The 27,661-nt window shown below is 47.2% G+C and overlaps 1 protein-coding gene and 1 pseudogene across 1 annotated transcript in view; both read left to right on the forward strand.

Annotated features, from left to right (window-relative positions):
* The window catches only part of RCAN1 (regulator of calcineurin 1), a 90,470-nt gene that overhangs the window by 6,564 nt on the left and 56,245 nt on the right, over nucleotides 1–27,661 (forward strand). The window lies entirely within an intron of this gene.
* LOC123617326 (large ribosomal subunit protein eL21-like) lies at nucleotides 1,595–15,772 on the forward strand (annotated as a pseudogene).

Consider the following 27,661-nt stretch of genomic DNA (forward strand, 5'->3'; position numbering starts at 1 on the left):
ATATTAATGAACTCAACTCAGTCTTTGATGTTGGAGAGAGAGTTGACATCATGTTGTATAGATTTCAGTCACTGTAGAAATCCTTTACTATATTTGATTTAGTTTGTGTAGGTGTTTTTATTTATGTTTTATTTATATTTATTTTACTATTTATATTTACTTCATGGAGTTTAATATACTCCCGTTCCCCACTGATGTGTGTACATGAGGAGGCAGTGCAGCGTAAGAGTTACTGGAGTGGATCTTAAGCACACCTTTACCACTTACACGGTGTGACTCTGGGGAAGCCATTCACCCTACTGCACCTTAGCTTGCCTACCTTAAAATGGGGTTGCATAGTACACCTTAAGATGTGCATAAAATGCTTGTCCTAGGGACAGGAACATAGTAAACACACAATGTAGGTTAGTGTATTAGTTACCTACTACTGTGTGACAAACTAACTCAAGACTGAAAACAATAAACATTGATTATCTCCCAGTTTCTCTGGGTCAGGAATCAAGGGATGGCTTTGCTTGGTGCCCCTACCTCAACGTCTGCAATAGAGCATGAGCCGCCATTTCATCCGATGGCTCAAGTGAAGGAGTGTCTACTTCTAGATTGACTCACGTGGTTGTTGGCAGGATTGCATTTCTGGTGGGTTGTTGGACTGAGTTCCTTGGTGGCTACCGGCTAGAGGCCTTCCTCAATCCCTTGCCACACGGGCCCCTCCTTAGGGCAGCTCACAACTTGGCAGCTGGCTTCCATCAGAGCAAGCAAGAAAGGGCATGCGAGATAAAATGGAATGCATGGTCCTTTTTGTGACCTAATCTCAAGAGTGATTTCCCACCACTTTTACTGGATTCTCTTCGTTAGAAGTGAGTCAGTAAGTGCAGCTCACACTCAGGGGCTTACACCAGGGCATGAATCCTGGGGGGTGGAGGTCCCTGGGGGGCTGTCTTACAGGCTGCCTACCACAGTAACTGTTTATTAGTACATTTTTTACTCTGTAACCTTTTTTGACTTCTTGGAGCAGCTACTGTTCAGAAATGTTTAAGGTAGTTTCCCATCTGATTTGTTTTAGCTTCAACTCTTAAAAGAATATCATTTTAGACACCAATACTTAACATAAAATACCTCCCTGATAGGTTTATAGCTGGGTTTTGTAGCAAAAGCTGTTAGCCACTGAACTTTTGAACCAAGAGCTCAGGAAACTGAACCTTTTTTACACTGTGAAGGTTCAGTACATTTCCTTTCATTACTAACTTCAGCAGGTGCAGTGTGAAGTTCCCATGTGTAGTCATAATCAACACCATAGAAAGAGGTATTTGAGGTTGATCTGAATTCAGAATTAAAAGACAGAAATGTTATTTAATTCAGAAAGCTACTTTGGATTTTTTTTTTTGCACAATATAACAGTAGTCTGCTTTACTTTATCACCTTTATATTTTTTGTTAAATTTTCTGCTTCACTTCACAGATAATATAAGTAGTTGCTATTCATTAACATGAGATGCTTGAAGTATAATGTGTATCATTTCATCTTTTTACAAAGACTCTATGAAATAGGTACTATTATTACTCCCATTCTACAGATGTGGAAACTGAGGCTAGGGGGAGGCCAATTAACCTGTCCCAGGCCACATAGCCAGTAAAGGCAGGTTTTAGGACTCAAACCTAGTTTTAGCCAACTCCAAAGCCCATGCCATAATCATTTTATAGTGTGCAGTAACACACGTGAATTTTTTTGTATCTTTCACATCTTATTTAAACCCTAAGACATCTCTATGAAGAAAGTACTTTTATCCATAGGAAACTGAGCTTCAGATGAGCAACAACTCTGTTATTCTCTCAGCCGTTTATTTACATTAACGGATCTGTTGGAGGGCTTGCGGTCCATCAGTGGCAGCCGTGATGATGTTCTTGTGTTCCAGCAGAAGGCAGTGCCTGGTCACTGGGGCCAGACAGACCCGGATTTGATTCCCAGCTCCATCACTTCACTCACTCACTCACTCTCCCATTCATTCATTCATTCATTCATTCTACAACTGTTTCTGAGGGCCTGCTATGTTCTGAGCACCGTGCTGGTGACAGGCCAGCTGTGGGTCCCCAGGTGAGTCAGTCAACCTCCCCAGGTCCAGTATCCCCAGTTGCAAAAGGGGGACAGTAACCCTACCCCACAGTCACCGCAAGGCCAGTGTGAGGGGAGCGCAGCCCTCGGTGAGTGACAGACGCCATCCCTCCCGTTACGGGCTCCCCGGCTGGCAGGGAGGACCTGATAATTTTTTGTTGTGTGTGTTGTGTAAATACAACTAAATGGCGTAACAGATCCCTAGTAAACCACACGTCCTTGGGCACGACATCCACCCAGACCTCGTTTGCTTCATCTACAAAGTGACCAGGTTGACTGGGTCATCTCGGCGAGGTCACTTCTGGCTCTTGGATCACGGAGCACGGCCTGTTTACCCCTTGCTCCCCAATGTGTTCAATCAGACTTTTCTAAGTAGAAATTTGCTCAGGAAGAGAATTTCCTCTAGTGTGATTCTGGTTCTCTTCCACCCAGCTTCCCGGAGTTCCACCTGCGGGGGAGACAGCTTTTTTCGCCCATCCTGGGTTTTTGGCTGCAGCTTTTCCCCAAAAAGATGGATCACGAGAGAAAAACAGATAATCATGAATATCCTTGCGAGAAGCCTCGGTGAAACCTAACTCAAGGTGGAGGCTTAGAAGGGATGTGTGTAGCCACTTCCACAAAGAATAAATTGATAGAGAAATGACAGGAGGGGGAAAGCAGTGTCAGGCCCCCACACGGTAGCCTGCTGGGGGAAGGAACCTGACGGGGTGCCCCTTCAGGTCCCTCTGTAAGAGTCTGGAGCCCTCTCAGTAAAGGCGGCATTGCTATGCTACCTTCAGGCGGAAAAAGGGGAGAAGACAGACCTCTCCTGCATATGCTGCTTCGTAATGGCCTTCATTCAACTCAAAATAACTTCTGTGTCAGAGAGGCATATTTTGGGGTGACATTCTGGTCTCCACACCTACACTCCTGCCTGATCCTGCGTTGGTCAGTAGGAGGCCTGTCTGCTGGTTTGTGGTGAGAGAAGAGGTAAATTTCAGCCACTTAACACTTGTGCCTGTATTTGGTCTTGGAAATTTAATTGATCAGAGAGGAACTTGTGTCAGAGATGGTTTCACTGACCCCAGCGCTGACTCTGTCCATTTACCATTTGAGGGTTTGCCAAAGATACAGCCTTGCAGAGCCAGAACACTTAGGTGAAACTTTTTTTTTTTTAAGTTTGTCCATTATTGGGGATTGTCCCAAAATCTCCTGATAATTATTTCTTTTTGATAGAGTGACAGTATATCCCAGTCGGTCCATCTGGTTAAAGCCTGTCGACCGGGAAAGTTACTAGTGGTACCGTCTTTCACTCTTCTAAGTTTGGGTGATAAAGTATATATGTAGTTTGTAATTATACAGTTAGTTATAAACACCCTATTTATTTAGCATTTACCATTTGCCACATATTTTATGTACATCATTTCATTTCATCCTTCTTACAACCTCCTAAGATTAATACTATATTTGCCCATTTTATAGATGGAGAAGGCTCCTCCCTTCGCAAAACTAATCAGCACATAGAATCCCATGGCACCTGGGCGTCTGACTCTGGGCGCAGCTGCAGAACCACGGCAGGAAGGGCCCTCACGCCCAAGCCTTCCGTCTCTCCAAGGAGGAATCAAGGCTCAGAGCGGTGACAACGTTTTCTCCGGGGGGGGGGGGGGGGCGGTCACCACACATTTACAGAACTAGAACTTGCTCGCGGGTCTCCTTCCTCCCAGCCCACGAGTTACACCGCTCATCTAGTTTCCTGTGGAATAATGTCCTCCCCATCCCAGCTCCATCCCCACAAAGAACTCAGGGCATGCAGATGAGGAGAAGGACACCAGAGTCAACAGCTAGAACCGGCAGGGCTGTCTCCTGCGCCACCGTTAGGGGGCTGCCGAGGAGCAGGGTATCCCATCCCTCTTTGGGGAGGGGCGGAGGGAGCGTGGCCCAGAGAGCTGATCCCGGGCTGTTCAAACACCGGCCACCAGGGGGAGGTCACCTCACGTGTGTTCTGGGATGGAGCCTGGTAGTTGCCTTAGACTGTTTCAGGCATCAAAGACCGAACAGGCATTGTCAGAACGGAGAAGTCACTCCTTGTGCTGCCGAAGAAGCTCTTGTAACCATCAATGTGAGGTTGGAACTTTAAAGTGGAGAGACACCCCCCTCTGCTCAGTTCCCCATACAGAAAGCCAAAGCAGTGACAGCCACCCCCTGAGGGTACCCTCCCGCCGCGGGGCGATGGGACCCCCTTTGGTTAGAGCAGGGAGCACAGGGATGCTGAGCTCCCCCCCAAGGAGTGACCCTCCTCTTCCAGCTGTGCCTGGTACGCGTTTGTGACATGCTCTGCCCCCGCCCCAACACACACATTTGTTGTACCAGCCTCTGACTCAAATTATCCGCATAAAGAAATGTAAAGAGAGAACTCACTCAGATGAAATAAACACTTCATTTCAGAGAGAAGAGGAATTTTCTGGGCTGGCTTCACCTATTGGGTGACTGCGTAGATTACTTCCAAAAGGCAAAGCTTGTGCTGGTGCATGGATTACCAGGCCAGTGTGGTGGGCTCCTGTCCTCAGACAAGTCCAGGACTACCTGCTGCTCGGGCCATGGAGGGACAGCTTTCTTCTGGGCTGGAGTCAGGATTCTGGGGAATTCACGTAGATCTTGGCTGTGCTCACACAACCACCTTTGCTTCCTGAGCTGCAGATCTCAGATGGTGATGGAGACCCCTCAGGGCTGAGTCAGCAGTCTGTCAGCTCCTGAAAACAGACCTCTCATCAGAAAAACTCACTGGGTTACAAACAGTGCGTGGCCTGGCCTGAAGAGCCTTACAGACGTTTGGCATCAGCAGGGTTGGTTGGCATCTATAGCTCTCTTTCTAGAATATCCGAATCCGAGATGTTTCTTTCAAATTCAACCACCTGTTTTACCCTGGCACACTTCCAGAGTGGTTTTCATTTTTAAAATCAGTTCTGGAATTTGTGTATTCCTTTGAAGTGAGACCCTAATGCAGTCTCTTATTCGTTTAATCCCGGACCCATATTGGGAAATACTGTAATGGATCATAACATACTTTGTAACATCCACACTCAGAGGATTTCAGTTATTTAGAGCATGTTCAGGGTAATGACCTGGTCCTCAGCACTAAGAGCCTGCCTGAGACTGTGGCACAGGTGAGGTGGATGAGGGTAGAGAGGTATTCGGGGCATGACTTCCTGCAGTGATTGGAAGGTAGTTGTGCAGAGGACAGAGTGGAGTGTTAGGTGCTGCATTCGTGGCCTGGAATGAAGCAGTAACACCTGAGGGCCGTGTCTGAGATTCTGAGCAGCTTTATCTTATATTGTAAAAGGAGGGCTGGGTGGTCCTTCACCTTACTAGGATGTTGTGAGAATTTAAGTACAGCAGGACAGTGTTTGTGATAGTATCTGAAGGCAGGGGGTACCTGAAATGATTTATTTCTTCTTTATCAAGAACTCTGTTTGAATGTCAATGAATATATGATTAGAGGTTTTATATTGAGTAACCATTTAATTTTTGTTTGTTTATTTCCTTTTCATTTATTATCTTGTCCTCCTTTGTTTTCTCTGCTAGATAGCACCAGGGCCACATTGGCAGGATCACCTACTTCCAGGTCTTCTTGTTGCTTGCTGCCTGTCTTATTTTTATGCCTCAGCCGAGAGTGAAAATGTGCTCCAGAGTATGCACATATTACCTGTGAGCGCTCACCCTTTATGGACAAATGCCTTACTTTGGAGCTGTGCATATGATAAAGGCAGTAAGATGCAGTAGATAGGAGTGTGGACCTCAGAGCCAAGTCAGTCTGAAATCAAATCCCAGCTCTGCCAGCAGCTAGCTATGTGACCTTGGGCAAGTAATTTAACTTCTCTGTGCTTCAGTCTCTGTGCAAAATGGCATGATAGAAGTATGTACCTCAAGGGGTTGTGAAGATGTGAGCATAGACATAAAGGGCCAAAAATAATACCAGGCTTACAGTGAGTTTTGTACATATTACCATATTATGTAATTTATTTTTCAAACGCAAAGATTACAGTGTCTGTATTGCTCACTGCTATTTATCCTGTGCCTAGGACAGTGCCTGCCACATAGTAGGCACTTCATAAGTATCGGTGTAGCAGTGGAAATCAAACACTAACATGAAAATGAAACTATTGCTCTTTTCAGTTCATTAAATATTAAGCTTTATTTTCCCAGGAGTAATTCTGGGCACTTCCAGAAATTGCATAAATTACTTTAGGCCAGTATGCTCTGAAGCTCTAAAATTATTGCAGTGATTGTGAGCGTGCGCACACACGCGCCTGTGTGCAATTAACAGACCTAGATGTTGCTGAGCGGCTAGAATGCCGGCGTGAGATGCATTACTCCAGACGACTGGCGTGGCTTGTTATCACGCGGCGCGCTTAGAAAATCATGTTTTAACATGGATGAGCGTTGCTAAAAAGTTGAAGACATAGAAAACCTAAACACTTAAAAAAAAACTTGATAAGATAATGGATATAAAACCATAAACTTTATCTAAAGCATAAAATCATTATTGATGACAGTAAGACATCCTAGGCTTTTCAGCACAATTTAAAAAAAAGATCCTGTAATTGAAAAATAAACATCCTGTTTGCTGGTGAGGTTTTACCCTTCCTCCTTCCCTCCCCTCTTTTCTCTCTCTCTTCCCCTTCCCTCCTTCCTTTCTCTCTTTTTGTTCTTAGAATGCCTTTTAGGAGACAGATCTTTTCAGAAATTCATTGTCATCTGCTAAGTCTCCACCTACTGGCCAGGCTCTAGCACCCTCCATAGAAGGTCGTTCTTTTGCCAAATCTTGTCCTAAGGGGGCAGAATCAACTTGTGATCTTATCTTTGAATGCTGCCCTGGTTTCCATTAGATTGTGCCAGGAAAGATGACCTTCCATAATGAAATGCATGCTGTCTGCTTAGCACGCAGTGGCCTGCTGTGCTTTTAATTAAATGAACCAATCTTTAAAAACTCCATTTTTATCCCCGAAGCAGCATGTCACCCACAGTCTGTCCCAGGTCAGTCATTCCAGTTGACTATCATAGGGCGGCACCAGTGGGGACTGAAGACTGGATCAAGGGGCTTTAGTGTGGTGTGATCTGGGCTCATAGTTCTTGGAGCCAGTTCTCTGTGCTTTTGGTCCAGGATTACTCACCCCTCATCCAGCCTTCTAGCCAGAGAACACAGCCGTTACAAGCTGACGTTAGCGGAAGTGACCCTCTGTTGCCCTGTGTCCACACTGTGTTGGCGTAAGTGTATTTAATGGCCCTGGGGAGAACTTTCTGAAGATCACAGCTCACAGTGAGTGCCGTTTACTGAGTACCAACTCTGGGTTATTATATTTGTCTAGGTTGCTGTGTGCTTTGAAGTGTAACTCACTGTAAAGTTTGTATTTGGTCATAAAAAGCATTTACTAAAAATTCCTCATCGTCTTCCCTCAACCTGTTTCTTAGAGACAACCTTGATAAGTTTTACTGTCCTCCTTCGTGCATGCTCTATGCAGGTCTGACGCCATTAGCATGTTGCCTGCAAGTTCCAAATCCTGCAGATTTGAAATAGCACCTAAATGGTCAAATGTCCTTGAATCAGGGCTCTTCTGTTTAATCTCTTCGTCCATTATCTGAACCATTTTCATAATATTTTAATGACCAGACCTTATGTTTTAGCCTTATTTAACAATTAAGAGGGCTGATGTTCCCCTGTTCTCATTTTCAGAATTTATTTTCCTGGCCAGTTTCCTTTGCTATTCTCCTTCGAGAACTTTTAAGAACCACTCTGTCATGTTCAGAGTATCCCCCTGCAAAGAGCAAAAACAAAAACGCAACAACCAAACCTGTTGGTATTTTGAGTGAGATTGTTTTGGGTTTATAGTTACTTAGGGAGAATTGACATCTTTCAGTATTATGTTCCTGTAATGTTGTTCTACTGATTTAAGCCATCTCTCACGCCACCTGTACAGGTTTGACGTTTTCCATATATGTATATTCTTTATATAGATCACCCATGTGTTTCTTTGGTTTATGCTTTAGATTTTTCAGTATAAATATTTTTATGTAAGCTTAGGAAGTGTATTCAAATATGAGATCTTGTCTTCCGTTATGCTTAATTTTACTTCCATATAAGGGAAATTGTTGTTTTCTATGCATTAACTAAAGCCTCTTACTGTTTCTAATAATGTTTCAATTGATTCTCCTGCATCTTGGAGGTATTAAATCATATCACCTGCCAACGGTGATGATTATGCCATTTTCTTCACAGCGCTTCTGTTTTATTCTCTTACCCACATGATTCTTTGACGTTAGATTTTGGCAGCAGCAGGTGGCATCCTTGTCTGGTACCCAGCGTTTAAGGGAAATGTGCTAGTGTTCCACCGTTGACCTTAACCTTGGCGTGGTGTTATGGTACTTTAATTTACCTTCCGGTATTGTTGATGAATACTTTCCTGTTCGGGACCTGGTCACACACAGCAGACACATTCAGCTCTCTCTCACTGCTTTTTTTGTAGTCTCTTACCTAGCACGCAATTCTCCTTTTAAAGAAGCGACTTTGGCCCTTCGGCCAGAGCCACCATCTTCCAATAATTCACCAAGATGACCAGCACAGAAAAGAGGAGAGGCACCCGCTCCATGTTCTCTAGGCCGCTTAGAAAACATGGAGCTGTCCCTTTGGCCACAAGCCTGCAGATCTACAAGAAAAGCGATCTTGTCGAAATCAATGGAATGGGCACTGTTCACAGTAGAACATCCCCCAAAACTGGATGAGTGTACAGTATTAACCTGGCATGCTGTTGACAGTGTTGTCAACAAACAAGTTCACGGCAAGATTCTTGCCAAGAGAACTAATGTACCTATTGATCATAGTAAGCATACTAAGAGCCGAGATAGCTTCCTGCAACACGTGATGGAAAATGGTCAGAAAAGGAAGGAAGCCAGAGAAAGTTACTTGGGTTCAATTGAAGCACCAGCCTGCTCCACCCAGAGAAACACGCTTTGCAGAAACCAGTGGAAAGGAGCCGGAACTACTAGAACCCGGTCCCTGTGAGTTCATGGCATGATGGGTGTAAAAATAAAATAAAATGAAAGACTTCTGGACTAAAAAACAAACAAAGAAAAAGAAGTGACTTCAAGCATTTTTTAAAAACTTTTAAAAATTAAAGTATAGTTGATGTGCAGTGTTATGTGACAGGGGTACAACATAGTGGTTCACAGTTTTTAAAGGTTATCCTCCAGTTACAGTTATTATGAGATATTGGCTGCAGCCCCCGTGCTGTTCAGCATATCCTTGTGGCTTGTTTGTGTAGTTTATATGTAACAGTTTGACCTCTTACTCCTCTAATCCCACCTGCCCCTGCCCCTCCTTCTCCCCACTGGTAACTGTTAGGTTGTTCTCTCTGTTTCCTTTTGTTGTATTCTCCAGTTTGTTGTAATTTTTAGATTCCACATGTAAGTGATATCATAACATTATTTCTTTGTCTCTCTCTGTCTGACTGATTTCGCTGAGCATGATACCCTCCAGATCCATCCACGTTGTTGCAAATTCCAAAATTTCATTTTTATGGCTGAGTCGTATTCCATTGTATGTACATAGCACATCTTTCCAGAACATTTTCTGAGCCACACGTCTCCATCTGCACAGTCTCTACGCCGTCAGCGGAACCCCCTGTGTGGATGGAAATGTTCTGTGTCTGCCCACCCAGTGCACTAGCCCCTGAGCGTCTGAGATGTGGCGGGCATGACTGTGAAGCTGAATTTTTAATTTTATTTCATCTTAATTAATTTAAATCATGACAAGCAATGGAGCCCTTAAAATGTGGCTAGTGCAACTGAAAAATTGAATTTTTAGTTTTGTGTGAGATTACTGTATTTTCGTTGAAATAGCCGCATGTGGCGAGTGGCTCCAGACTCAAGCAGCCTGGGTTCCTCAGCCGTGTCCTGAAAGGCTAGGATGTGAGCGTTAGCAAGGCCCTAGCGGCTGCTCACTGAGCCCAGAGAGGTTGAGATCGGCCCCACACCACACAGCAAGTTCATGACTAAGCTGAAGTGAGAGGCCAGGCTCCTTGTTCTCGTCTCAAGCTTTTCCTGCCATGCCTGGCCCTCGCCTTACTCCTCAATATCCACGTCCCTTCTTTAAATGACAACCAGAGTCGCGGTGTGTGCGGACCTATATGCCTTCAGGAAACACATCTTAGCCCCGCTGACTTCTCCGCTGAATGTGGGTGGACCCCAGGGCTGGTGTGGATGGAGAGGCTTCAGCTGCATCATCTCGCTCTGCAGGGCAAAGGCGCTCCGCCATCAGGGCGGGTGCACGGGCCCTGGAGGCCATGTCCCACGGCTGCTTGTCCGGGTTTTCTGTGTGGCCTCTGCTGGTGGGATGAAAGCACCATTAGGCACTGTGCCCGGGCATCCTCAGGAGATACTAGTACTGAGCCCTGTTAGTACAAATGTATTTTCTAGCCCATTCCCTAAAAGTGTAAATGCCCATGAGGTTGCCCTTTGCGCCTGTGACTAAGCTAAACCTTAAGAGAATTCAGCATCCAGTCAGGGAGTCGGGGAGGAGACAGAGGAAGGAGAGCCTTCCAAGGAGGCCCTTGGCCGGGGGCTCCAACGTAGAAGGAGGGCCTCCCAGTAACCAAGCAGCCACGGCGTTGCTCACAAGCTGCCTGGAATTCTTTCTGCCTCGGCCGGCCCCTTTCTCTCCCCTGGGGGATCCTGGTCAGGGCCACTGCTGGTGCCCTCTTAGCTGTCCCTTCAGCCAGTCATTCAGGTGAAGCAGGAGTGACCCGCCCTGGACAGGAGGACCCTACCCTTGTATCTGAAGGTCAATGATCGTGGCTTAGAGGTTAAGAGCCCCGGATCACCTGGGTTTCAGCCCAGCCCTGTGGCTCCTTCCGTGAGCCTGGGCCACTCACCACCTGCTCTGTGCCTAGTTTGCCCACCTGGAAGATGGGGGCTCAGAATCACACCCCCTCCCAGGGCTCTGGTGACGATTACGAGTCTATAGGTGGAGGGTGCGTGGGGGGCCCAGCTCAGCTGTCCACCTTCCACAAATGGTAATTCTTCTTCACCTGAGAGAGGTCACCTCTCTCCACTGTGAGGGCGGGTGACCTCCAGGTTCCATCCACCTCTGCCCATCAGTGAGAGCTCTCCATGCGGGCAGATCTGAGGAGTGTTGCTGGGGTGTGCGCAGATGGCTGCACCAGTGGCCCCAGAGAGTCCCCTTTCCCAGCGGCATCACGTATACATCCTAGCTTGGCAGAGGGGCGGCTGGTGTATCTGACAGCAGGGTCCCAGGCCCCTGGGGCAGCTGGTCCAGCCCCATGACCCTGTCGGAGCTGTCAGGACGCCGGCTCACAGGCCAGTCCAGACAGCATGTTGGTGATGCTTGCCCGGTGGCCAGTGCAGGCGGGTACAGGTCTGAACCTGTTTGCCAGGTGAGAAGTCAGCACCTCAGGTGGGAAGAGGACCTGCCTCCTGGGAGCCCAATCACACCCCCTTGTTTCTCTTCCGCAGCACCGGCTGCCACGGTGGCTCCAATGCCAGCACCCACCTGCAGAGCCTGGCCCCCAGATGGTGGAGTTTGTGATGAGTACATGGGTTATATACACTCATTGCAGAGTCAGTAACTTGCTAAAAGGTCAAACTCAGCTTGATCAGAACACAGCATTACTAGGATTCTACTCCTCCTGCAGCTGGTGCTCCAGTATTTCCCCCCATGATCAGGGAAGAGTCTTAGAGTACTTTCTTAGAGCTTAAAAACTGGGGAATTTTGCCTCCCCCTCTTTTCTGGTCTCCCAGCACACTCAGAGAAGGCACATGGCCTTGGTGACTTTCTCCAGCCATTTACTCAGCACCTGCTGTGTGTGGTCCCCATAGCAAGGGGGCCACACGGATGTGCTTAAGTAAAAGCTTGTATGGTGTTTTTTGTTTGTTTTTAATTGAAGCACAGTCAGTTTACAATGTTGTTCATTTCTGGTGTACAGCATGTGTGATTCAGTTATATATATATATATATATATGTCTGTGTATATATATATATACATCCCTTTTCATATTCTTTTCCATTATAGGCTATTAGAAGGTATTGAGTATAGTTCCCTGTGTCAGTGTTTATCCTGTGCCAGGTGCCGTTGCACCTGCTTAGAAAGGCAGATGTCATCCTCACACAAACCCTGTGAGGGAGATGCTGTTATTGCCCCATTTTATGGATGGAGTAACTGAGGTACACTCATTGCTGCACAGCTAAGTTGGGGTTGGGGTTGGAGCAGGATTTGAACGCAGGCTGTCTTATCCCAGAGTCCTAGTTCTTAACCACTACCTCCCACCCCCTACTGCCTCTCTGCTCCGGTCCCTCGCCTTAGTTCGATGCCAGCATCCCTGGGAGGTCTACACTTGTTGCATGAAGACACTGAGGCCTGCAGAGTTCACGTGCAGGCAGTAGCCAGCCTGGGGTTCAGACGCCACACCCAAGGCTCTGACTCCAAACGCTGCTCCAGCCTGTGCCCCTGGGGGCATTGCCATCCTAGCCCCTGGATTCTGCCTTGCCCCGCATCTGTCAAGGGCAAGTAACTGACTTGAGGGGGCTCCAGGCTCCCCTAGGGGCACCTCCTTGCTCCTATTCCGTGGAACATTCTCGTATTTCTTTTTTAGCTGTGTCTCTGACTACAAAATTGTTCTATGTTCCCACACACATGTTGACTGGTTCTGTTTCCTCCAGCCTGTTTCCTCCAGACAGTTCACATCCTTTGCCTATTCAGCTGCTAGACTGTTTGAGGCAGGTCCACTGTCCGACTCAAGGGTCAGGACAGAAACTCTTCTCATCTCATCAATCTGTGTGGAACATCTTTACCCCTTTTCTGTCCTGCAACAATTCTGAAAATAATCACGTGCCCCTAATGTGGAGTAAGAGGATCAGAATGCAGACGTTGTTCATCCCCCAGCCCTCCAGCCTCACGATGAAACAAAAGTGTAAACTGGCAGTTTTTTCCCTACACATATTCTACAAGCATGACTGCCTAGGGAAGTGGTCATCCAGGGCACAAGCCAGTCCTCTAGTCTGAACACCGGTTCTTTGAGGGCAGGGCTCTTCCTGATTCACCCTGCACCCTTTTTGGGACCTAGCATGAGGGGATCTGTGATACATGTCTGTCACATGTAATTGATGGGAAGCCCCAGGAATACAGAACTTCCACGAAGAGAACATCCATGGCGGTTTTCTTCTCAGTTTTCTGGACATTTTCTCCAATGGTGTATTTACTAGACCTATTTCCTACTCTGAAAACCATGCATATCTTTTCTCCACGTCCCAGTTGTCTCCGCAGCCAGAGGACCCCTCAGCCGACCGTCAGACTCACTGAGGCCCGGGTCCTCCATCTCTAGGAAGCTCTGTGTCCGCGCCTCTAAAACCCAGACGGTTATTCCAACTCCGGCAGCTCCGTCCCTGCCTAAGAGGGAGGCCGTCTGGACTCGTGCGTGAGAACACTTCACCTTCTTAGTAGGAGCACAGGAGGGCGGAAACACTGGCTCGCCCAGCATCCCTTCATAACTTCCGTAAGAGGAGGCTTGTGTTTCTGGGTGGCACCTCAGCCAAATCTTATTCCTAACAATTGAGTTATTTTACAATTGGTGATGATGCATCTGGGACCAGCCAAGCAAGGAGGGGCTTTGCATGTGGTAAAAATAGGTTGTGCCTTTGTTGCCGGAGAACAATAGGTTCTTTCTTGTCTGGAGCAGGAAAGAATTCAAGAGCGAGGTACAGTCAAGTAAAAGCAAGCTTAGAGAGATACACACTCCATAGACAGAGTTGGGGCCATCTCACTCAGAAAGGAAAGCGACTGAGGAGGCACTCACTCCAGAGGCAGGATGCGGGCCATCTCAAAAGGCGATAGGGAGAGAGGCCGAGCGGTGTTGGGTGTTTAAAGCAAAAGCAGATACAGCCTCCATAGGCAGAGTGCGGGCCGTCTCAGAAGTCAAGAGAGTGACTGTGAGGTGCAGAGCTGTTCGTTTTTATGGGCTCGGTAATTCCACATGCTAACGAGTGGGAAGATTATTCCAACTATGTTGGGGAAGGGGGAGGACTTCCAGGAAATGCCCACCTCCCTCGCCTGCTTTTTGACCTTTTCTGGTCAGCCTAGGAACTGTCCTGGTGCCTGTGGGTGTACCGTGAGGCTCAAGGTCCACTGGAAGTCAGACCTTCTGCCACCTTGGCTCTAACCAGTGTGTCCTGTCCTCAATGGCTGTGCCATTCCTTCAGTGCTCGTGCCCTGCCCCCCTCCCTCCGTCTCACCTTGGCCAACGGTTGGTTATAGGCACTCTGTTAGCACTTGGTTGTTGGGCTAATTAGCATTATGTCGAAACCCAGGAAATTGCTCATATTTGAGCATCTTTGACCTAAAAATATTGGTGCTTTACTGTTAGGCGTCCCTCCATGATCAGGTTTCTTGTATGAAACCGTTTCATAGTGAACTTCTCCAAACTAAAGCAGGATTGAAGTCATCATCTGAAGTCCCAGTCTGTGTAAACTTGGGTTAAATTTTACTGAAATGTAAGTGATGAAAGATTTAGCTCATTACAGAGGGAGGGCCAACCCACGTGTATTTGCAGTCATGTCCGGCGTTGGTGCAGTACTGAGCTCATGGGTGTTCTGTGTAGCGAAGCCCTCATGGCTGCTCAGAGCCCAGAGCGGGTCCATCTTCATGCTTCCATATGCACTTAAAAGGAATAGCACCCCAGTCCCTTCCCACATCCTCCTGGTGCTCCAATTAAGTCAGGCCATTGAGGTTTCCTGTGATTGTAGATTGATGTCTCCCAATAAGCCCTAGGGTACGTGGAAATCATATAGGAAAATCTGGTCAAGGACAAGATGGCCTGAGCCAAGAAATGTTTCTTCTTGGAATCAGGAAACACAAGTCACAGACAATTAGGTTCTGTTCACTTTTTAAGACCACACAAATCAACACGGGTCCTTGATAAATGGCTGTGTCCGTGTAGACTGTGAGCCCTGCTGTAGAGCAATGATAGGCACCTAGATGGTCCCAGAAAGGTGGCTCGGATGGAAAAGGAGATCAGGGATTCGGTGGGTGTGCATGGGAACAAACCGTCCCATTGTGTTGATGTGTTGTCTAATCCTGGTGCTGGGAAAACAGGATTTACCCCTCCCCCTCCCACTTAAACTTTAATCACCTCCCGATTCTGGTGTTGTATTCAGAGAGCAGCAGCCTAAATACTGATCCTTGGGTTTTATCAAATCTTTTTTTAGCCAGTCAATCAGCAGGCAGCGCCAGCCGGCTGTGGCCCTGTGCTTGGGTGCTGTCACCCTGAAATAAGGAAGGCAGTTTTATTTGGGGAGGGGGCCTGAGTCCAGCAAGAGAGCTACCTGCAGATGGGGCCAGAGGGGGTGTCCCTGACCGGTCCTGATGCCCAGGTGCCCTGCGAGGCTGGGAGCTACCCCTGCCCCACCAGTGGCCCCCAAGAGCAGAACTTAACTCCAGAATGAAAGTTCAAACATTGGGGTGAATGAGGGTTATTTTCTCAGGTTTTCTAGCTCCCCATCATTTTTTTCGTCTCTCTAAAAAGGAAGACTTGGTCAAGATGGTGGGCCTGGAAAGTCTGACAGGGTGCGAGGGGGTGGGAGCGCTTCCCCATCCCATGCAACGACATTTTTACAGCTCAAATCCTGGCCGCGCTTCCGTTTGCTATGCAACCATGCATGTTGCAGTGGGGACAGGGGTGGGGGAAGGAGGGGTGATGGGGGTCAGATTAGATGGTGGCTCTTTCTGCCAACTCGCATAAACTGCTGGCCAGTTGGATATTTGCCTGCTAATCAAAAAATCCAATTTGTGGGGATCTGGACCCCTTTAGGTAGATCATTTAATTGAATTGGAATTTAGTGGCATTTATTTATTTATCTATCTATTTTCAGTTAACTGAAATTTTTTTTTTCCTTTTCAGTTTTATTAGGTAGAATTACTACAGTAAAGCTGCATACATACATTCTATTGCATGTAACCACATACACACAGTACACTGCACATTTCCTTTTAGTTTACATGTATGTTACTGACCATTGCTTCTAAGAACAAATTAGAGCTTTAGCTTTTTAAACTTTTCAGTGCTTTCAAATGACTTAAGCTGTTTGGTCTCAGAGTCATTGTGTTTGAAGCCCAGCTTCAATTTCTGTCCCTTGGCTCATACCCACCAGGGGTTCCCTGGTGCGGAGCCCCTCAGCACCCCTCCAGCAGCTGGCGCGCCCCTCCTCGGGCTCCTGGTCTGCACCACAGGGCTCTGTGCCTGCTCTTCCCTTCGCCCAGAAAGCTAGATCTGGCTTCCTCACCCGCTTTGGGTCTTGGCTCAAATGTCACCTTCTCAGGGGGCAGGACCCTGGCCATCCTATTTCAGCTGCACCCTGTCCCCTGGACCTTCTGTCCCCCACTTTGTCCCCACAAGACCCGCGGTGGGTCTCACTATTTATTGTCTGCCTCTTCCTACCCAACTCTGAACTGCATGCGGGCGGGGTTTTTTCTCCTTTTGTTCACGCTGTATCTACGTTCCCAGGTCCGAGGGCTGTGCCCGGTACACAGTAGGGGCTAAATCAGTACCTACCAAACTAGGGAACAGATCCCTTCTGACAGATCTCCAGTGGCGCAGCATCCTGGAGGTGGGCGCGGGACTCGGCTCTCTCTTGATTCTCTACTCTTCGTAAGGAGAAAGCTTTTGTTTCCTGGTTTCTTCTGAACACCGCACAGGTATCACCTTGGACGTGCATTATATGGGCGCAGCTTGATGGGTTTTTACTAAATAAACAAATCCTTATCGCCCCCAGATCATAACAGAGAATAGTATTGTGCCCAGAAATTTCTAGCCCAACCAAATCCAATCATTGTGGTCACTTTATGCTACAGCTGTCATTGGCCAGATGATCTTTATGTTTTAACAAGGACACGGTTTTACTTCTCCAGGAGATTTCTAGCTTCTCAAGTGCAGGAGAGGTGTCTTCTAGTCCTTCTGTAACCTTCCTCTGCAGCCTCGCCCAGGGACAGATCAGCCATAGGAAGAAGCGTTGGCTAAAATCCCAGTGGCCTGGAATATTGCAGCCCCGTAGGGTACTAGGTGAGGAGCAGGTGCTGGATGAGGGGGAGATTTGTTAACATGAAAAAAATGTGTGTCAGAATAATGCAGAGATAAGACTCCACCGAAGAGATGCAATTTAGAAAGGGAATTCAGAACAATTTTCCTTCCGTTTCCAGTTCTCATTCTGATTTAGAGGAGTCCTAAGATTGGTATCCTGTGAGGCGTGCTCACCAGACAGCCATTCAGTCGTTCACCTGTTCGTCCAGCTGACATTTACTGAATGCTTCTGGCGGTGTCCTTAGCCTCGGGGGAACCAGAACCTTGCCTTTGCCGTCAGGGGAGGTGCATTTTCACAGCAGAGACAGATGATATGTTTAAATGTCTTGGTGATAGTTTATGATTAGCGCCCCGAGTGAGGCACCTGAGGAGCCGTGAGGAAGGAGAACAGGAGAGATTTAATGGGAGCCCGGAAGGTTCTCTGACGAGGTGACATACAAACTGAGATCTCAGGGGTGTTGAGAGCCTGGTAAGATCCAGATAGGGGGTGGCTGGTGCAGAGGCCTCAGAAGAACGAGCGTGGGGTATTCACGCAGGAAGCCGGTGTGAGTAGGAAGTAAGAAACAAAGGGAAGATGGGTAAGCATTGAAAGGTGTTCTCCAGACTTAGGTCTTAGTCGGGGTTCTGCAGAGAAACAGAACTGAGAGGAGAGATGTACAACTACATCTACAGGTCGACCTCAGACACAGTGTGGGTCCCAGACCACAGCTATAAAGCCAGTTATTGCAATAAAGTGAGCCACACGAATTTCTGGGTTTCCCAGAGCACATAAAAGTTATGTTCACGCTATACTGTAGCCTATTAAGTGTACAATAGCATTATGTCTACAAATACATTGGATATAACTTAATTAAAAAGTAGTTTATTCCAAAAAAATGCTAACCAGCATCTGAGCCTTCAGTGCGTCTTATAGTAACATCAAATATCACTCACCACAGATCACCATAACAAGCGTCATAGTAATGAAAAAGTCTGAAATGTTTCAAGAATTACCAACAGGTGGTGCAGGGACACAAAATGAGCAAACGCTGTTGGAAAAATGGCACCGATAGACCGGCCTGAGGCAGGGTTGCCACAAGCCTTCAATTTATTAAAAACGCAGTGTCTTCAAAATGCAATAAAACGAGGTATTCCTGTGCTTGTGTGTCTATATGTGTCCATCTATGTACACAAGCAAAACGGAGTTCCGTATTCACAGATGCAGATATAAAGAGCTCTGCCCAGATGTCAGTTCCTCAGAGAGCTTCCTTGAATCTCTAGCTAAAGCAGCGCACTGTCCCTGCCCCTTCCCATCTGTCCTCACAGTTGTCTTCAAACGAGCATGTAAAATTTTAAAACACTGCCCTTTCAGCATATGAAACTGGTATCCACTGAATGCATATCAAAGTGTGACCCTCGGATAATGGATACAGCTTGCTTTTTATTTTATTTTATTTTATTTTATTTTATTTTATTTTATTTTATTGAGTTATAGTCAGTTTACAATGTTGTGTTAATTACCAGTGTAGCGCACAATTTTTCAGTCATATATATTCATACATATATTCATTGTCACATTCTTTTTCATCGTGAGCTCCCACAAGATCTTGTATGTATTTCCCTGTGCTGTACAGTATAATCTTGTTTATCTATTCTATATACACCTGTCAGAGATACTTCTTGCTTTTAGTTCCTAATGTCACACATTTGTATGGGGCTGTAGGGGCTAGTAGTCAGTGTGCATTTAGTTTTGTCATTTGGATTCAGGATACTCTGATGAATCCTCTCATGAAAGTCAGACTTAGAAAACGTACAGATTTCTTTTCGAAAAGACTTTGTCCCCCAGGCAAGCAGTTACTTGCTTCTGCAATGGTTTGAAGGAGCTTGACCTGTGAGCATTTTTTAAAAATTTGTAAGCACATGAGCCAAAGTTAAAAACAACTTATGATCTCTTCGGGATTTATCTCCTTTGGACTGATGTCCTCTGCACCCTTTGTAATTTTCCCCTGGCCTGTCCCTCATTACACCGTCTCACCTAGCAATTTGATGAAAATCTTAATTGGTGTCAATATCAACAGGACGATCTTTCGTAGGGGAATGTAATTTTCCACTGCAGTCAGCGATGACAGAAGAGGAGGTCAGTAAAAGAAAACCTTTTGCAAGAAGGCTGTATTTGCGGAGTTTTTCACAAGAACACACTGTAATTATGAAGTTTTATTTTTACCAAATACAATTTTTTTTTAACCATAGTAACGTCTGTTGTCTTAGATTTGGTAGAAACACTAGGAAAGAGAAATACTCTGAAGGCTTGTTTTGGACCATCATTTTGCCATGAGATTGTTGGGTGCTACCTGAGTCTCTGACTTCCCCTTTGGATTACTAATGTCTTCTGAGGGCCAGGGAGGGGTACGAATAGTCTTTGAAATGAGGTGTGACTTCTCCACGTCTGGAATACGGGCAAGAGTTAACCTAAAAAAATTGTTGCCTGGTGGCAGGTGGCAGACTGGGCTCTTGGAGGGCTCTTGCCAGCTGTCTCTGGTCAGCCCCGTCCTCAGAATCCACACAGGAGCTGGAGACGCAGGGCCCTAGAGCAGGAAGCTCAAAGGAAAGCTGTCCTGTGGTAACTGGGAGTAAACAGCTGGCTCTGGGTTAGACTTCTTAACCTGTTTAGCTTGGTGCGCATGTGTGTGTGTGTGTCTGTCTGTGTGTGTGTAGAGTTTGAATTTTTAATGGTCAGCCTTCAGGAGTCTGTGGTGGCTGATCTGGTCACAAGATCTCCAAAAATTGGGGTTAAGTTTATCAACCTACAGAGATTTAAAACAACATAGAGGCTCTTTGTATTAGTTTTCCATGGCTGCCATATCAAAGTTCCACAGACTGGGCAGCTTACACGTCACAGCTTATTTTCTTACAGTTCCGGAGGCTCTAAGTCCAAGAGTGAGATGTTGGCAGGCTTGGTTTCTCCTGAGGCCTTGCTCCATGGCTTGTAGACGGCTGCTTCTTGCCGGGTCGTCCCTCTGTGCGTGTCTGTACCCTAATTCCCTCTTCTTACGAGGACATCAATCAGATCGGATTAGAGCCTGCCCCAAGGACCTCGTTGTACCGTATCTCCTCTTAAAGTCCCTGTCTCCAAATACAGTCACATTCTGAGGTCTAGGGGTTTCGGGCTTCAACATACGAATTTGGGGGTGGGTCACAGGTCAGCCCATAACACTATTGGTATAATCTTAGCCCTCCAGCTGAAACAGAGTAGAATGGTGGTTATCACGGGTTGTGGGGGGTGGGGAAGATGGGGAGATGTTGGTCAAATGGTACACACTTTCAGTTTTAAGGTGAATGTAAGTTCTGGAGACCTAATGTACAGCATGGTGAGAATAGCTGATAATCCTGAGCTGTATACTTGAGATTGGCTAAGACAGCAGATCGTAAATGTTCTCACCACACACATGGAAAAAAGGGGTAACGTGTGAAGTGATGGATGTATTAATTAGCTTGACTGTCGTAGTCATTTCACACTGTGTGTATGTCAATCCATCATGTTGTGCACCTTAAATATGTACAACTTCTGCGGTCAATTAAACCTCAGTAAAGCTGGGGGGAAGAATCTGCAGGAATTTATTAGCACCGTGGTTCCTAAAACAAGCAAGAGGTGTTCTCCCTTTGATGCTCTAAAATGGCAGCCACCCGACTCCTTTCCCCAAGCCTCACGTCCAGCCCAGGTGCAGGGTCTTCGGGTGTCTTGTCAGAAGATGCTCTGAGTTCACCTGCCCTCCAGCTCCTACTCCCTCATCTAACCCAGGATCGTTGATTCCCTGGATTATTGCAATGGCCTCCGAATCCTCGCCTCTACCTTTGCCCCCTGCTAGAACTCCAGCTCTCCACATAGCAGCCAGTGGTGTTTTTAAAACAGAAGTCCAATCCGGTCACTCTCTTCGCTCAGAATTCTCCAGCTGCATCCCAGCACAGGCAGCACAAGCTCCAGAATGCTTTTCTGGGCCCGTGAAGTTGTCCATGAACTGGCCGCCGTCTGCCTCCCCCCAAGTCTCCACTTGGATCATGCCCTTGTTGTGAGTTCTCCAGTGTGCCAAGTACGGTCCCTCCCGCAAAGGTCTGGAACCCTGGAAAATTCTTCCCGATCAACACACGGGGCTTACTCCCTGTCTTCTAGGTCTCTGCCCAGATGTCACCTCCTCCAGGATCTTCCTTGAGCCCCTGGCTAAACTGGTGCACTGTCCCCCACCCCCTTCCCATCTGTCCTCACAGTCGCCTTCAGACCCCTTGTCGCTCCCAGACATCCGGGTACATAACTGCTTATTTCCTCTCTATGCTGAAATGGGAGCTTCCTGAAGGCTTCCGTCCTCCTGACCACTCGTTCCCAGCACCTAGAGCAGTGTCTGCTTGTAAATAGGCAGGAGTCGTAACTGAAAATCCGGGGCTCATGGGAACCTGCGGTCAAAGGCCGAGAAGGCAGAGCGCCTTCGCCAGTGAGCACAGACCCTTTCCCCCCCAATCCTAAGAGGTCACAGGGGGAGACCCGCACTGTTCCCAGTCCCACCCAGAGCATGCCGCGCCTGGGACCATTCCTTGAGAAATCACCTGCAGGACTAATGACTCACCCAGCTTGCAGGAGAGCAGCCCTGTTGGCATTTTGATAACAAAGTCAGAGCTGGGAGGTCACGGGCAGTCTGGTCTCTAATTCTCGGACCTTAAGAGAGTGGTGCCCGCTCTGCAGGAAGGAAGCAGAGCCCCGGGAGCTGCCCTGCCCACTGTCTTGCTCAGCCGACGTGCAGACCACTGACCCATCTTCCTCACTTATTTTTTTTTCCCATAAATACTCTACTGAAACTGTCATGTGAGGTATCCTAACTGTGTTTAATATTTTTTAGGTTCTGTAAACAATAGAGACTTTTCATTCTTAGGGATTTTTGTCACATATAATGGGACTGCCGTCTGGGAATGGCCACTCCTTTCCTTTGGGGCTCTTGACTTCCGTGATCAGAATTTAGCAAACGGTGTGAGGAGAGTTGGGGGCTTGCGGGGGATGGAATTTCCCCTTCCTCTTTTCTCCTGTTTGAGAAAACTTTTCAAGTAAGAGGAAGGAGAGGGTATGAATAATACTTTCTCAGATTGAAAAGATCTTTTAAAAAAATTTTTTGTTTTGTTTTGAGGGGAGCTAAATTAGGTTGACTGATTGATTGATGGAGGTGCTGGGGATTGAGCCCAGGACCTGGTGCCTGCTAAGCATGCGCTCTAACACTGGGTTATACCCTCCCCTCCTGAAAAGACCTTTAAGGGGGCAAGCTCAACTTATTTTCTGACTTCCAGAGATACTCAATTTTGCTTTGTTCTGTTTTTAAGAAGCCTTTACTCCTCCCTTCCTTGCTCTGCCCAGTCCTGGAGCTGTCTGAGCAGAGACAGTCAGGACCCTAGAAACAGTGTCTTAAGTTGACTGGGACGCAGGACTAAGCAACTTTCCATCCTGAGACTCTGACAGAATTACAGGGGAGGCCCAAACACTGGCTACTTAAACCCTCCAGCTGGAACACGTGTCCAGTTGCTCTTTCCCACAGAGACGAAGACATCTCCGGGGCGACCCTGAGCCTGTCCCCAGAAGGGCCTAGAACTCAGGACTCACTGCTCAGTACATCTGTTTGGCAGGGGGGTTCTTCTCTGAGTGCTTGTTTAAAAGCCATATTTGAAGTTTTGGCCTAAAACTCCGCTCCCTCCTCCCTACCTGTCCTTTTCACAAACACCCCTGTGTCCCATACTTCTCTCTGCTTTCCCTTGACTTACAAGGAGCTTCTGCACCTGTGAATGTGCATGTGACACATGTGCGTGGTGGGAAGCTCCCAGGTCTCAGGCTTCAGACTCAAAGGGCCTGGGCTTGGGGTCCCTGCTCTGTGCAGCCTCAGATTAATTGCCTTTCAACTCTATGAGGATAAAGCGGGGCAAATACTGCACACCTCCTAGGATCACAGTGAGGCTCCCACCAAGGTGAGTGGCCTTGGAGAAGCTTCCAGAACTGTGCTGGGCAATGGGAGGCGAGAAGCACCGCCAGCACCTCACCGCCCCACCTTGGTTCTCATGACCTCAGCCCCCACCCGCTGTTGCAGGCGCCGTCTCTCCAGCTGCTCCGAGCTGCAGCGCATAATTCCTGCAGCCCCGAAGGACGTGACTGGATAACAGCCTGACAAGTGAGCTGCAGTGATATTTGAACACGAGCCCCGATCTGATTATTCTTCAGTCACTCAACCCCAGGCAAGAATGGATTCATACTTTCCACTGCCGCCTGCGCCAGCCGGTTTCCATATCAGCCAGAGCCTCAAGAAGATGGAAGGACACGCTGTCATTCTTTCCATCCACGCTGACCCTGCTTGCTTCAGGGCGAATGCCAGCACGTTTGGGAGAGGAAGTTGCAACTGCTGACCAGGCCGTGCAGACCGGCCCCGTTTCCAACACGCTTGAAGGTAGATAAGCAGGCTCTTGTGGTTCTGAAGCTGGACTTGCCTTACCTGTGAAAGCAAAACAAACAGGGCCGTCTCCTTCCTCCTTGGGAATTCTTGGTCAGGTTCTCTTATTTTGAGCTGTCGGTGTAACGGCGGTGCAGACGCTTTGGGTCTGGAAGTAGTGCCATGTGACTTTCTCCCTGGTGTTCCCTGACGCTTGGTGTCAGTTGTAAAAGTCAGCTTGATAACAGATTCCTTATGGATTCTTCCCAAGAGCCCCGGGAGACAGATTGGCGGTGGTTACTTCTACTTTACAGAGTCGAAAGGCAATTTAAAAGATAAAAGCAAAAATTCTGCTCAGGGTCATCCCTGCAAATCAGCCGTCCTGGTGGAATCAGAGCTCATGGCCCCCGACCTGCCAACCCCCCACCTCCCTCCTTTGAGCTCAGGGACATTCGTGGCTGACATTCTTTTCAGTTTTAGTAAATTCATTCAAGAGAAATGAGAGACCAGATCTATTTTAGGACCCCTGACTAATTTTGTCTTATTCTGTTTTCTGTAAAGCAAAGAGCTATTCATCAGCAAGTGTAAGCAATGTCTGAGTAACGCAGCTACACTGTGCTGGGTTTGGGGTCACGGTCATTGAACTGGTCATGAGCGCTGATTAGATACATGCATTGAGTCATACAGTGTACGTGCTGGGAGAGACTTAGTAATCATGTAATCCAGCGGCTCCCAAATCTGGCTGTTTACCAGAATCACCTAGAGAGCTGATTCCACATACAGACGCCCCAGAACTTCCCCAGTCCCAGCACCAGCGACCTGGCCTCTGTCTTTAGTGCTAAATTTCTAACAAGCTCCTCAAGTGATTCCTATACACCCAGCCTAAAAATCTCTAAATTTGAGGTTCAGAGAAACATTTGAGAATCACATTTTCTTATTTGCTGTTTTTTTGGGGGGGATTGGGGTTGTGTGTGGGGGGTGGTTTGGTTGCCTGCCTACTGTTTTTATTGTTCTTCAGGTGGAGAACCTGGGGCCCAAAGGCTAGGTGCCCCTTGCCTGGGGTCACACGACTAGTCAAGTGTTACAGTTGGGACTGGAAACCCACTTCTACTCTGTGCATGGCATTAGCGTGAACGCAGCCCGACGGCGTGGCCAGCAGAGGCTGGTGGCCAAGGCGCTGTCAGCAGAGACACACACAGCCCACTCTTGGGAATGTGTTGTAATGTGTCCCAGGCTCCTGTAAAGTCACTCTGGCCAGCATGCAACTCTCGGAGGACCCACTGGGTTCAGGAGATTCTTGGCTAACCCTCAGGAAGCATTACTTCTGTCTAGAAAGACTTTGCCCTCTCTGGGCAAGCCCACCGCCCCAGGGCCCAAATGGGACCCACCAGGATTGGAGCAGGTGCCAGGGCTTGGCCCTAGAATAGGGCTGGTCGGTCCAGTCTACCTGCTGCCCTGTGACAGCAACCTGCCTGGCAGTCTTGCTGTTACACAACCAGTTCAGTTGTCGTAGACAGTGAACTTCACTTGTCAGTGGCTTCAATTAAATGGCCCATTTTACTTTATTAAACATTGTTTTTCTTCCAGTTTTGTTGAGATCTAAGTGACATACAGCACTGTGTAAGTTTAAGGTGTACAGCATAATGATTTGACTTTAGTGCACATCCATCATACAGATACAAGAGAAGAAAAAGAAAAGTTTTTTCCTGGTGATGAGAACTCTTAGGATTTACTCTTAGCAACTTTCATATATAACATACAGCAGTAATAATTGTATCATTCATGTTGTACGTTACATCGCTAGTACTTTAAATGGCCTCAAAAATGATTGTCCAGTAGCTTCAGATGGGGCACTGGCTATCTTATTACTTACTGGACCTAATAGAGAGATGATAAGAATGGGTAGTTCGGTCTGTCTCAGATTTCCAGGGGGTCTGGCTAATTGCTACTCACAGCAGAAGACCTACTAACCTACGATGTAATACATTCCTTAATTTCCTCCTGCAAGATAATGCTGGTGCCCCTTCTGTTCCTGGACTTTCTCAATCTAATGTTGTGACTTATTTCCAGATCAAATATATAGAAATTTCTTTTTCAGACTGTGCCCATCCTGGCTACTCATGTAACATGGAGTCCAGTATGATGTCCTCATTTAGTTACCTAAATTATGTATATTTGGGGGGTGGGGATCATGAGGTAAGTAGTCAGAGATGCAGGGTCAAGGACAATGTAACATCTCCTGTTTCCATCCGGCTAGCCACCTTCCTAGGGGACCTTCCCCTCAGATACTTGCAGGCATTTCAAGCTCTGTGGTTCCAAATCCTAGCCATTGTCTTTATTCCTGCACTTGCCATCTGTCTTTTGCCCCATCCTATCCAAGGAAAAGGCTGTCACCACCTTCTCTTTCAACCTCACTTATTCAGCTACAGCTTTGTAGATTTCACATCTGTTTCCACTTTCCCATCCTCACTGTCACTGCCTCAGTTCACTCAGAATGCCTCTTACCTGGGTTTCTGAAACAGCCTCTGACCTTGCCTTCCTGTTCTGCTCCGGCGACTTCTGGTCTACCTCTTGTCTGCTCCCTGAATGATCTTTCTGAAGACCTATGCAATCTCCTCCCTATGCTGCTTTTAACAACTCTTCCACACTTACCGGTTGTCTTTAAAGTTCAAAATCCTTACTTTGCAAATAAGGCCTTTCATTTGCTCCTGCTTAGGACCCTGCCCTGTCCCTGCCATCCCCCAGCATAGCTCATCAAAGCCAGGGTGCAGAACCACTTGGGGTCCCCAGAACGCAGTGTGCTGTGTGATGGAATCTGGTGTTGGCTCCGTCCAGGATGCCTCACCCACTTATGCATCGCGCAGACCCTTTCCAGTCCTTCCGATAGCCTTAATTATTTTAAAATAGACTTTATGTTTTAGAAGAGTTTTATGTTCACAGTAAAATTGAGCAGAAGGTACAGAGGTTTCCCTTGTACCGCAACGCCACATGTGCACCCCGTTATCAGCATCCCCCACCAGAGCGATCGATGCATTTCTTACGACGGATGCACCTACCCTGACACATCATGATCACCCACCATCCATACTTCACATTAGGATTCACTCTTGATATCGTTCATTCTCTGGGTTTGGACAAATGGATAATGACATACCCACCATGACAGTATCATCCAGAGTGGTTCCACTGCCCCCAAAATCCCCTGTGCTCTGCCTGCTCCTCCCAAATAGCCTTTCAGCGGAGGTTGACTCCTTCCAACTAACCTCTGATCTTTTCAGATGAAGAAACAAAGGAACTGTCTCAGTATCACCAGTTCCCAGCACAGTTGCTTGTCATGTTGTATGTTATTAATAAATGTTTGATGAATGAATGAATGAGTTAGCTAGTCACTTTAAAACCAAGACACAGAATTGCCCCAAAGGGGAAAGCATGATTCATGAAGTATCTCTGGGTCTTCTCTCGCCTGCTCGTGTGTATTATTAAATTCATCTGACTGCAGTAGATTTCCTGCCAAGCAGCAATTAGACCCCCTGGAAATCTGCCCGGTTTCAACTTTAAAACATTCACATGCATTTACCAAGATGTGCAGCCTTCTCCAGTGCTCCTGCACTAATCTCTACCTGCTGTAATTTGTTTCTTCTAAAGACTATACTTGCTGGCTGGTTTTGGTTTTATTTTGTTTTTTTTTTTTTAATAAAATGCATCGTTTTTCCTTAAAAAGGAAGGCTGAGTTTCAGAGCACACAAGACAATCATAGACTGATTTAAAGTACAAAGAGAGCTCCGTGGACCCTGGAAGCCCCACCAGCCGCCCACCCGCCGCTCCCTTGTTCCGAGTTGGATGGCGTCCCACGGGCTCTCTTCTTGTCACAGGCTTGTCTGGAAGGCAGCCAGAGCCCTGCCCTTGAAGAGGCCCCAGTTCTTGTTGCTGGGAAGAACAGGTCAGGGAGAGGGCACGTCTCGAGGCCGGGGGGTGCAGGTGTGAGCCCGTGGAGCCCCTGGCTCTCA

The sequence above is a fragment of the Camelus bactrianus genome, chromosome 1, assembly GCF_048773025.1.
Source record: "Camelus bactrianus isolate YW-2024 breed Bactrian camel chromosome 1, ASM4877302v1, whole genome shotgun sequence".
Classification (NCBI taxonomy): Eukaryota; Metazoa; Chordata; class Mammalia; order Artiodactyla; family Camelidae; genus Camelus; species Camelus bactrianus.